This window comes from Pantherophis guttatus, chromosome 5 (assembly GCF_059756535.1).
Source record: "Pantherophis guttatus breed Tessera chromosome 5, ASM5975653v1, whole genome shotgun sequence".
NCBI classification, from domain to species: Eukaryota; Metazoa; Chordata; class Lepidosauria; order Squamata; family Colubridae; genus Pantherophis; species Pantherophis guttatus.
In genome coordinates this window covers 11243720-11255102 of record NC_142067.1, presented here as the reverse complement: position 1 = coordinate 11255102, position 11383 = coordinate 11243720, and positions in this window count along the sequence as shown.

Here is an 11383-nt window from a genome sequence, read left to right as displayed (position 1 = left end):
GTGCCTGACTATCTTGTTTACTGTAAATATACATGTAAAATATATTTATATATATAAAACTACAAGTTCATGTCAGCATCTCTGACTCCACTGGGACGCTGGCTGCACAATTCCCTGACACAGGTCTATGAAGATTCTCAGTCATCCAGGTCATGGTTGTCCCAAAGGTGCTTTTTTCAAGAGGCAACTGGACTTTCTGGTTTTTTCTTTGAAGACGTTTTACTTCTCATCCAAGAAGCTTCTTCAGCTCTGACTGGATGGTGGGGAATGGAAGGATTTATATAGAAATCCCTCCACAGCTGTCGGCAAGGAATATAAATCCTTCCATGTGCCACCATCCAGTCAGAGCTGAAAAAGCTTCTCGGATGAGAAGCAAAACATCTTCAAAGAAAAAAAGAAGAAAGTCCAGTTGCCTCTTGAAAATGGACCTTGGGAACTATTCTCTTGTTGGAAGAATTATTCAAGTCCAGTTCCAAGCTGGGAGAAAGGCACTGGAAATAAAATGGAGGATGGAGGCTGATTAGAAAGAAAGGTTCTCTTTATTGCTGAAGCAGAACTACCAACCACGTGATTCAGGGACTGCTGACAAAATGGAGTTTAGAGTGGGTGGATTCCTATGGGGGTCATGTAGGGGTCATAGCTGGCTCTGTAGGCAAAAGAGGAAATGCAAATCCTAGGTGTTTGCCTGAGCAATTTTTGTCAACCTTTTGTTTGTTGCTTATCTGAGTTTTTGTCTTGACCCAGTCTTTCTGAATAGAAATCTGCATTTCTAAAAGCTGGCCTCCTCAGTTTCTGCTTGGGGGAAGGGAGACTGGGGCTGGTTTCTGTCTCCCTTAAGAGCATGTTTCTCCATTTCTCCTTTTGGGGAAATATAATATCCTACCTTTTTAATATTTCCCAAAATATTTCCTTCTTCTAGGAGGAAGTGGGAAGGCTTCCTACACCCTGACACCTTTAGAAGAAAAATCCTCTATTCAAGGAGAACTAATTTTGCTTACATATAGTCAAGGCGATGGTTTTCCCAGTTGCAATGTATGGCTGTGAAAGTTGGACCATAAGAAAGGCTGAGCGCCAAAGAATTGAGGCCTTTGAACTATGGTGCTGGAGAAGACTCCTGCGAGTCCCTTGGACTGCAAGGCAATCAAACCGGTCAATCATAGTGGAGATCAACCCTGACTGCTCTTTAGAAGGCCAGATCCTGAAGAGGAAACTCAAATACTTTGGCCACCTAATGAGAAGGAAGGACACACTGGAGAAGAGCCTAATTCTGGGAAAGACTGAGGGCAAAAGAAGAAGGGGACGACAGAGAACGAGGTGGTTGGATGGAGTCACTAAAGCAGTCGGTGTGAGCTTAAATGGACTCCAGAGGATGGTAGAGGACAGGAAGGCCTGGAGGAAGGTTGTCCATGGGGTCGTGATGGATCGGACATGACTTCACAACTAACAACAACAACAAATTTTGCTTAATTGGCGTCATGAATCCTTGAGTGACAGAGGACAGAATTTACTTTTACTAGATAAATTAAAAACCCATGCCATGTTGGTTACAATTTTACTGTAACACCTGTACTAAGAGACTCTTACAGGTCTGAATGTGCTTCCCCTCCAACATTTTATCTTCGTGTGAAATAGGGAGATGTCTGAGACATTTTTTCATGTTATTTTCTTGGCCCAGGTTCAAGCCCCTCTTATCTGACCTTTGGCTCTGCCTCCCTGAGCTACAGATTTCCTCTTCTATCAAAACCAATTGACTGAGTACCTAATCACTTCCCTGACAACATGGCAAAACAAGGTTTGCCTTGCAACAAAGTTTTCCCCATATAAATTATCTCCTTCTCCATCAGCTCCCTCTTCTTTTTCCAGAGCATCACCAATGCATTCTCCTCTCCTAATTAGTCCTCTGGCTGTTTTCAGTTCAGGGTTTATTTTTGTTAACAGCTTACTGACTGATTGATTCACTGATCACTATACGGATTGACTGATAGCTTGCCTTTAGTTTGTGCAACTCAACTCATCGTGCATCATGCCCCCCTCCTCCTATTCAAAAATCTACATGCACGCTGATATCAATCCTGCAAAACTGAACCTCGGTGCAATACATGAACATTAGTGCCTTTAAAAAAAAGAAATCACCTTGTATGGGTGTAGATTGATTAAAACCCAGCACAAAATCAAATCAAGATTTCTTCTTATTTCTTTACCACATTTGTTCGCTTACAATTTCCAATAATACTGACTAGGAGAAAAAAATCATTATTTTAATATTCTATATATTGAGGTAATACGCGCCTGAAATTTAATGAAATATTGATGGCCAGACCTCTCCCACAGACTGATATATGATAAAGGTTGCTACTAGAGTAGCAATGTTTCTTTGCTGCTAGACCCCACATTTAAAATAGATTTTCTCTCTCTTTTTTCCTCTGCCCGCACCTTTGGTAAGAAAGATACTTTCCACTAATTAGTCAAATCAATCTATGTATTTATAATAGCAGCTCTAATTCTATAAATCCATCTGTATTCCAAACAAAACAAGACCAAAAAGGAGATACCAGCAGGCTGGCAAATCTTTTTTTTTTTTTTACTTTGATTTATATGCCACCTTCTCCGGAGACTCAGGGCAGCTTACAATGCGTTAAGCAATAGCCTTCATACTTTTGTATATTTATACAAAGTCAGCTTATTGCCCCCACAAACTGGGTCCTCATTTAACCTACCTTAGAAAGGATGGAAGGCTGAGTCAACCTTGAGCCTGGTAAGATTCAAACCTGCAGAAATTGCAGGCAGCTGTGTTAATAACAGGGTGCATTAAACCACTGTGCTACCAAATCTTAAACTTATATTGTGGTTATATAATTATAACAACTTCAACCAGAATTAATTTTGTAACTGAAATCCTACAGCCATACCATATTTCTTGGACTTCTCTTCCATTACTTCATTAGCGTCTGCAACTGGCTCTTTCTAATACCCGATGAAGTCCATTTTGCAAAAATCTAACTGAAAATATTATGTAGGTTTGGTAGGAATCATGTGGGAAGGGACGAAGGAGAAACTAGACCAGGGATCAGCAACCTGCAGCTCTGGAGCCGCATGTGGCTCTTTCACCCCTCTGCTGCGGCTCCCTGTCACTCAATATATGCATCACAACTGCCAATGTGCGACACCCGCTGCCACGCGATTTATTGAAATTTTCAACCCCCGGTAGGCCAACCATGGATAAATCCAAGAAAAGAAAAGTTTCAGAAGAAAACAGAACGTTTAATTCAACTACATTTGCTAGTTTTGTGGCCACTCAAGAAATAGTCAGGCACGGGAAGGGTTTTGTGGCTCCCGGTGTTTTCTTTTCTGTGGGAAATGGGTCCAAATGGCTCTTTGAGTGTTTAAGGTTGCAGACCCCTGCACTAGACCAAAAACCAACCACATGTCTTGTCTGAAGCAAAACAGTTGAACAGGACATAGTCCTTGACCTATGACCGGAATTGGGACCACAATTTCCATTGCTAATTAAAGCCATTGTTGGATTTCACCCAGAGGTGGGTTTCACATATTTTTACCACCGGTTCACCGCCCATGCACACGCTTGCTTCGTGCAAGTGCACCTTCCGCATATGCTCCCGTCCTTCTGTACATGCGCTTTGCTCCCGCACGCGTCTTCTGTGCATGCACCCAGCCTCGAAAATGTGGCTAAATAAGACAGCATAGTGCCGTGGTGGGTGGGCGGGTCCACCCGCGATATCTGCTACCAGTTCGTCTGAACCGGTCCGAACCGGCTGAATACCAAAACTGATCGCATCCAATTTTATGACTTTTTTATCAGGGTATTACACAACAGGTGTCCAAATGAAGTCAGAGACACTGAAACCCATTTATAGTTTTATATAAATAAATATACTTTTACAACTATATACACAGCAAACTAAATAGTCAGGCGAATAGGAGCATCATGATGTAAATCACAGGGCACACAGAAGAAAAAGGCAGGGAAGAAAAGGAAACTCCCCCTCCACCACCACAGCAACCAATCACAGAACAGATTGCCTCACACAGAAGCCAGCACTCTCCAACCAATCAACTATAAGTGTGTTTTCTGGCTCACTCCACAACCCCACTGCTCCAGCTACTAAATTTAAATATCTTAACAATTTTGCTTGTTGGAAACTGTCTAGCAAGGTTGCAAACGATGATCACATGAACCTGGGATGCTTCAACTATCATAAATACATGCTGGTTACCAAGCTTACAAATTTTGATCACATGCTGTGATGGTCATAAGCGTGAGGACCAATTGCAACTCGCTTCTTTCAGTGCCATTGTAACTTCGTACGGGCACTAAATGAAGGCCGAGGACTACCTGTAGTCCTGAACAGGAAGATTTCTGAATGCATTATTTTGCCATTATTTTTTTGTGCATTTAAAGGAATAATTTACACTTACCTCATTTTCTTGATAATTCAAGTTGAATTTTTGATACGTCCATACTGTTTTCCTGGCAATAATACAGAAGTGGATTGTCATTGCATTGGAGTTCCTGATGCCTAGTTGAAAGATGAAATATAAAAAGCAAGACTCTTTTCTTATCATAAGTTTCACTTTCTCAAGAATTGGTTCTTATAATTTACTCAGAGTTGTCAGTATAAATTCCCATACAATATAGACCTTACATTAAATGCCAACCTCTGTCTCTTTCAAATTTCTTCTATATTAAAATGTCATGTCCATCACAAGAATTGCCATTGCTGTACTGTCTCAGAGGCATTTTCATGGATCTTAAGAATTGTTAAAATTTCCCCCCCAAAAAATGAAAACTACAACTCTTCCACAATTATTCCCTTTGATACTTGATTCCTTTTTGACTGATATGGCTTGTATCAATAGTCTGCTTGGGCAGCAAATTAGATATGTTACTTTAAATTTCTCCTTATGCCACCAACAATATTGTGAAGTATGTGAATGATACAACTGTACAAAGTTAGCAGCCACCCCTCTCCTAGAAGAATGAAATATTTTGGGAAATATTTAAAAAGCCAAATATTTTATTTATTTATTTATTTATTTATTTATTTATTTATTTATTTATTTATTTATTTATTTATTTATTTATTTATTTATTTATTTATTTATTTATTTATTGTGTCAATCATATATAAGATAACAGGTAAAAATATAAACATAATTTGAATACATGAAAAGAGTAAGTAAAAAGGAATATTAGGACAGGGACGGTAGGCACGCTGGTGCACTTATACATGCCCCTTACAGACCTCTTAGGAATGGGGTGAGGTCAACAGTAGACAGTTTAAGGTTAAAGTTTTGGGGGTTTGGGGAAGAAACCACAGAGTCAGGTAGTGCATTCCAGGCATTGACCACTCTGTTGCTGAAGTCATATTTTCTGCAATCGAGTTTGGAGCGGTTTACCTTGAGTTTGTATCTATTATTTGCTCATGTATTGTTGTGGTTGAAGCTGAAGTAGTCATTGACAGGTAGGGCATTGTGGCAGATAATTTTATGTACTATGCTTAGGTCAGACTGAAGTCGGCGTAGTTCTAAGTTGTCTAAGCCCAAAATTTGGAGTCTGGTGGCATAAGGTATTTTATTGCAGTTAGAGGAATGGAGGACTCTTCTCGCAAAATATCTCTGGACTCTCTTGATTGTATTTATGTCCGGTATGCAGTGCAGGTTCCAGGCAGATGAGCTGTATTCAAGAATTGGTCTACCAAATGTTTTGTATGCTCTAGTTAGTAGTAAAATATTGCCAGAGAAGAAGCTATGCAAGATTAGGTTAACAACTCTTAGTTTTCCTAAAGGAGAAACGTGTTTTTAAAGACAGAAAGCAGCTCCCAAATCTTTCTTAATAGGTTGGCCCAGCAGGACTGGCCCAGCCTATCTGCAAGACAAAATAGCTTCAGCTCCAGGGTTATGGGATTAAGACATGACCCTCAAGGACATAATAGGATTATCTAGCAGCAGAGCTCACTACATTGCACAATCTCCTAAGGACATTGCATCACCCAACAAACTTCAACCAAACTTGACTCAGACAAACATGACCCCACATGGCACCATGGGAGTCTGACAACAGCCAATAGAATACATGTTCTTGCACAGGAACAGGAATCCCAAGTTCAAAGCCCAAGAGAAGGTATAAAAGCCACCCACTCTCAACTCCATGTGGTCAGCTACCCAGCATCACACGTGCATGATGGTTCTGCTTCAACATTAAACCATCTTTCCAACCAGCCTTCATGTTCCCAGTGTCCGTCTCCTGGCTTGGAACTGAACCAGATGGATATTTCTTCCAACACAACAGTAGTGGACCTTATTCAAGATCACAATGAGGGTGTTTACCAGTGGTGAAATCCAATTTTTTTTTTACTACCGGTTCTGTGGGCGTGGCTTGGTGGGCGTGGCAGGGAAAGGATACTGCCAAATCTCCATTCCCACCCCACTCCAGGGGAAGGATGCTGCAAAATCTCCATTCCCACCCCACTTCAGGGGAAGGATGCTGCAAAATCCCCATTCCCCCCCCACTCTGAAGCCAGCCAGAGGTGGTATTTGCCGGTTCTCTGAATTACTCAAAGTTTCCGCTACCGGTTCTCTGAACTGTTCAAAATTTCCACTACCGGTTCTCCAGAACCTGTCAGAACCTGCTGGATTTCACTCCTGGTGCTTACCCCAAGGAAGTAGAGGGTTTGGTGAACCGGTGTAACAAAAACAGCCCCATTTTGAATGTAGGAAAAACTAAAGAGATCATTGTCAATATCAGAAAAGGCAGGCACCGCCACACATCTCTGTGTAGTAATGATTCACCTATGGAGTTGGTTGGCAGCATCAAGTTTCTGGGTGTGCAGCTATCGAGTAGGCTACCTTGGTTGCTCAACAGTGAGACGCTGTTAGTAAGTAACAGAGTTAAGTTTAATTTGGTTAAGATAGTAACACACTTGTAAAGTGTCTCTGGTTTCCCCGTTGACTTTGCTTGTCAGAAGTTCACAAAAGGTGATTGCATGACCCCAGGACACAGCAACCGTCATAAATACGAGTCAGGTGCCAAGTGTCTGAATTTGGATCACGTGACCATGGAGATGGCGCAGTGGTTGCAAGTACGAAAAATGGTCATAAGTCACTTTTTTCAGCAGCATATTCCTAGTCCAGCCTCGCTCTCTTCTCCAATTCTTGTTCTACTTTATATTTTATTCCCTTGAGTAATAAATCCATACAGAGGAAAATGTAAGCCGCGCAATATTAGAATTGCCAGAAGATCCAAGGCATTATCTTGTCAAGTGACTCCTTTGCATTCCAGGCTGAGGATGTAAAAGGCTTTAGTTAATAATTGTTGCAGGTGGTTAAGGAACACATTATTGCTTGGGCTTTCAATTCTCTATAGTCGTTTCTTAATTGGCTATAAAAGGAGCTGTTGAAGAAGCCCTCAGCATGGAAGAAGACTAAGCAGGGAAATGTCTCCTTGTTCTGTAAATAACTGGTAACATTTATATTTTGTTAGAGCAAGATTTGTAGAAGTAGACGGTTGAACTGTAGCTTTCCTAAAGTGTTGCTCTGTGTATTGATTTCTATAGACGGTTACAGGCTACGCTCGCAAATTGCTGCAGCTCATCCTTTCTGGATGCTCCTTCATAGTATTTAATACCCAGAGAGCAGGCGCAACGATCTTTTTGCTGCCACCTGCTGGTTGGAGAATTGCAATCTAATTGCAGTCCACCCAATTTGCAGCTGCTACCTGCCAGGATCTCACATATTACAAAGGCTGTGAATTCTGCAACCGAACACGCAAGGAATTCTAATTCAATAGACGGCATCCTTTTTTTGTTTTTTTTTAAAGGATGCCTTTCTTTAAATTGATGTTCTTTTAGACCTGCAATTTCCTGCAGCATTCTTAACACACCTGAAGAAATCTAACACGGGCATTCATAGTCTAGGTTCACTGCCGCAAATTTCAAGTAATTTGCACTGACACCTTGAACTTAAGCTTAGTTTCTTATGTTGATGCACTGAAAAGAACACTACGTTCTTATGTGCTTTTTAAAAGGATTTTATGTGCGCTCTCATTTTTTTTTTTTAAAAAAAAAAAGCATGCTGATCCCATATGTCCCATAAATATTTTTTTTTCCCTTCTCCTCGGTATTTCAGTGAAGATTTAGGATCATAGAATATCATCAGAGCTGCAGGGAACCTTGGAGGTCTTCTAGTCCAGGGGTCTGCAGCCTTAAACCCTCAAAGAGCCATTTGGACCCATTTCCCACAGAAAAGAAAACACCGGGAGCCACAAAACCCTTCCCGTGCCTGACTATTTCTTATGCGGCCACAAAACTAGCATATGTAGTCAGGGTGGATTTGATTTAAATCGAGTTGATTTAAATCACAATTTAAATCATGATTTAAATCACTAGTAAAAAGGCTTGATTTAAATCAACTCGATTTAAATCATAATTTTTAAAGAGCAACTGTCATCTCTGCTACTCCTTTGACCCACTGTTGACTCACCGATAGTCCCAGTGTTGCAGAATATACAGCCTCCTGCTACCTAACTAAGCTCCATTTCATGCTGAATAAACTAAATTATTTATGTATCTTAAATAGAAAACTATCTTACAATAGATTTTTACCCCAAAAGTTTTTTATTAAAATAAATTCGATAAAAATCAAAACAATCCGATTTAAATCAAAAAAATCTGAATTTTTTTGATTTTTTTTAAAAATCATTGATTTTTATCCACCCTGTATGTAGTTCTGTTTTCTTCTGAAACTTTTCTTTTCTTGGATTTATCCATGGTTGGCCTACCGGGGGTTGAAAAGCTCAATAAATTGCGTGCTGGCAGGTGTCGCACATTGGCGGTTGTGACGTATATTTTGAGTGACAAGAAGCCGCAGCAGAGGGGTGAAAGAGCCACATGCGGCTCCAGAGCCGCAGGTTGCTGACCTCTGTTCTAGTCCAATCCCCTGCTCAAGCAGAAGACCCTATACTGTTTCAGACAAATGGCTGTCCAGTCTCTTTTTAAAAGCCTCTGTTGATGAAACACCCACAACTTTTGAAGGCAAGCTGTTCCACTGATTGATTATTCTCAGTGTCAGGAAATTTTTCCTTAGTTCTAGATTGCTTCTATCCTTGGTTAGTTTCCACCCATTTAATAAAATTAGAAGTTGCAATCAATCGAATAGTGTTCAATACATAACTGTACTTTGGGGCAAAATACACAATCAAAGAGTGTAACTACACTGCTCAAAAAAATAAAGGGAACACAAGCAGAAGACATCCGAGATCTGAATGAATGAAATAGCCTTATTAAATACTTTGTTCGTTACATACAGTAGTTTTGTGTTCCCGTTAGTTGTTTGAGCAGTGTATAAACTACTATATGTAAAGAACAAATATTTAATAAGGCTATTTCATTCATTCAGACTTTTTGGGAATGTCTAAGAGCTTCTGGACCTTCCCATGATATCAGTCATAACATAAGTTTGATTAAATATGGCCATTGATTTTTTTAAGTGGCCAATGCTATACATTGATAAAGACCAAATTGAGAGCTACTGAGGTTTTTAATCTTGAAATCAAATTATGTCATTCCTGGTCATACATTTTTCCTTCTTCCCCTCCTCTTCCTCCTGATTCAAGCTATTAAGAAAGATACCAGAATACTGGATTAGAATGTCGATAATTGCAAACAATGACAAAGCTCGATGGACTCGCAGTCCCATTTTTCTTCCTTCTTTTTGTTCACATTGTCAAGTTCCTCTGGGGACCAAAAAAAAAAAAAAGACTAAATGCACATTCTTTCAAAATGACTTCAGCATTTCAACCCTGGAAGAGATGAACTACCTCAAATAACCCCTAACAACAGCAAGATTCCACACACACACACCCCTCCGGCATGGTTTTGAAACAGCTGCAAAAATAAAAACATTTATCCCAATTTTACTGGGGTTTAAACTTTGGTTCTTTAAAAGCAAAACAATTTTGGCCAAGATAGATTAATCCGTCATTTTACGACATGACAGAAGGAATTGTCTTCAAATCCATCAGAACTCTGACCTTCTTGCATCGCCAATAGAGGCGATAACTAAATCAGATCAGAACTGGGATGTGGTTAGCAATCTGAAAAGACGACATTTGTGGAACAAGCTAATTTCCAGGACTGAAAGAAGACACAATGAATAAATCAAGAAGCACAGTCAAAGAACCAGACATAGAGACCAATAAAGAACGAGGGATATAAGAACATAAACACTGACCCTAAACCACAAGAAGGGCAGCAAATAAATTTGATAATAGACGAGAATAAACTGGAGAAGATAACAAAATGCAAAGTCTTGCAAATAGAAATAGAATGATTTCTGAATTACTCTTCTATTATCAAATTTATTTGCCGCCCATCTCGCGGGCAAAAGAATGCAGCAAAAGAATAGCAAAGATAGTACCAATAATCATAGACACCTTGGGTACAATCCCTAAACAACTGAAGCACCACTTCAACGCCATTGGCATTGACAAATTCACCATCAGTCAATTGCAAAAAGGCAAGAACCAAGCCCACCAAACATCATGGCAACCAGTGGTAGGATTCAGATTTTTTTACTACCGGTTCTGTGGGTGTGGCTTGGTGGGCGTAGCAGGGGAAGGATACTGTAAAATCTCCATTCCCTCCCCACTCCAGGGGAAGGTTACTGCAAAATCCCATTTCCTCCCGATCACCTGGGACTTGGGAGGCAGAGAATAGATGGGGTCAAGGCCAGTCAGAGGTGGTATTTACCGGTTCTCTGAACTACTCAAAATTTCCGCTACCAGTTCTCCAGAACTGGTCAGAACCTGCTGAATACCACCTCTGATGGCAACATCTGATAAAGCAAATGGCAGCTGAAGTGAGTTGCTAGAAACACAAGAAAGCATGTCTGAATAGTATCTACCAGGCCAAATGGAGTGAAACCAAGTCAGCACAATAGATACTAATGAAGTTAACCAAGGAGAGAAGCAACCTGGAATTAAGGAGAAACTTCCTAATAGTGAGAACAATTAATCAGTGGAACCGTTTGCCTTCAGAAGTTGTGGGTGCTTCATTTCTAGAGGTTTTTAATAAAAGACTGGATAGCCACGTGTCTGAAATGGTATAGAGTCTCCTGCTTGAACAATATCTAAGAAACTGCCACAAAGAAGAGGGAGTCAAGCTATTCTCCAAAGCACCTGAGGGTAGAACAAGAAGCAATGGATGGAAACTAATCAAGGAGAGAAGCAACCTAGAACTAAGGAGAAATTTCCTGACAGAACAATTAATCAGCAGAACAACTTACGTCCAGTAGTTGTGAGTGCTCCAACTCTGAGATTTTTTAAAGAAGAGGTTGGATAACCATTTGTCTGAAGTAGTGTAGGGTT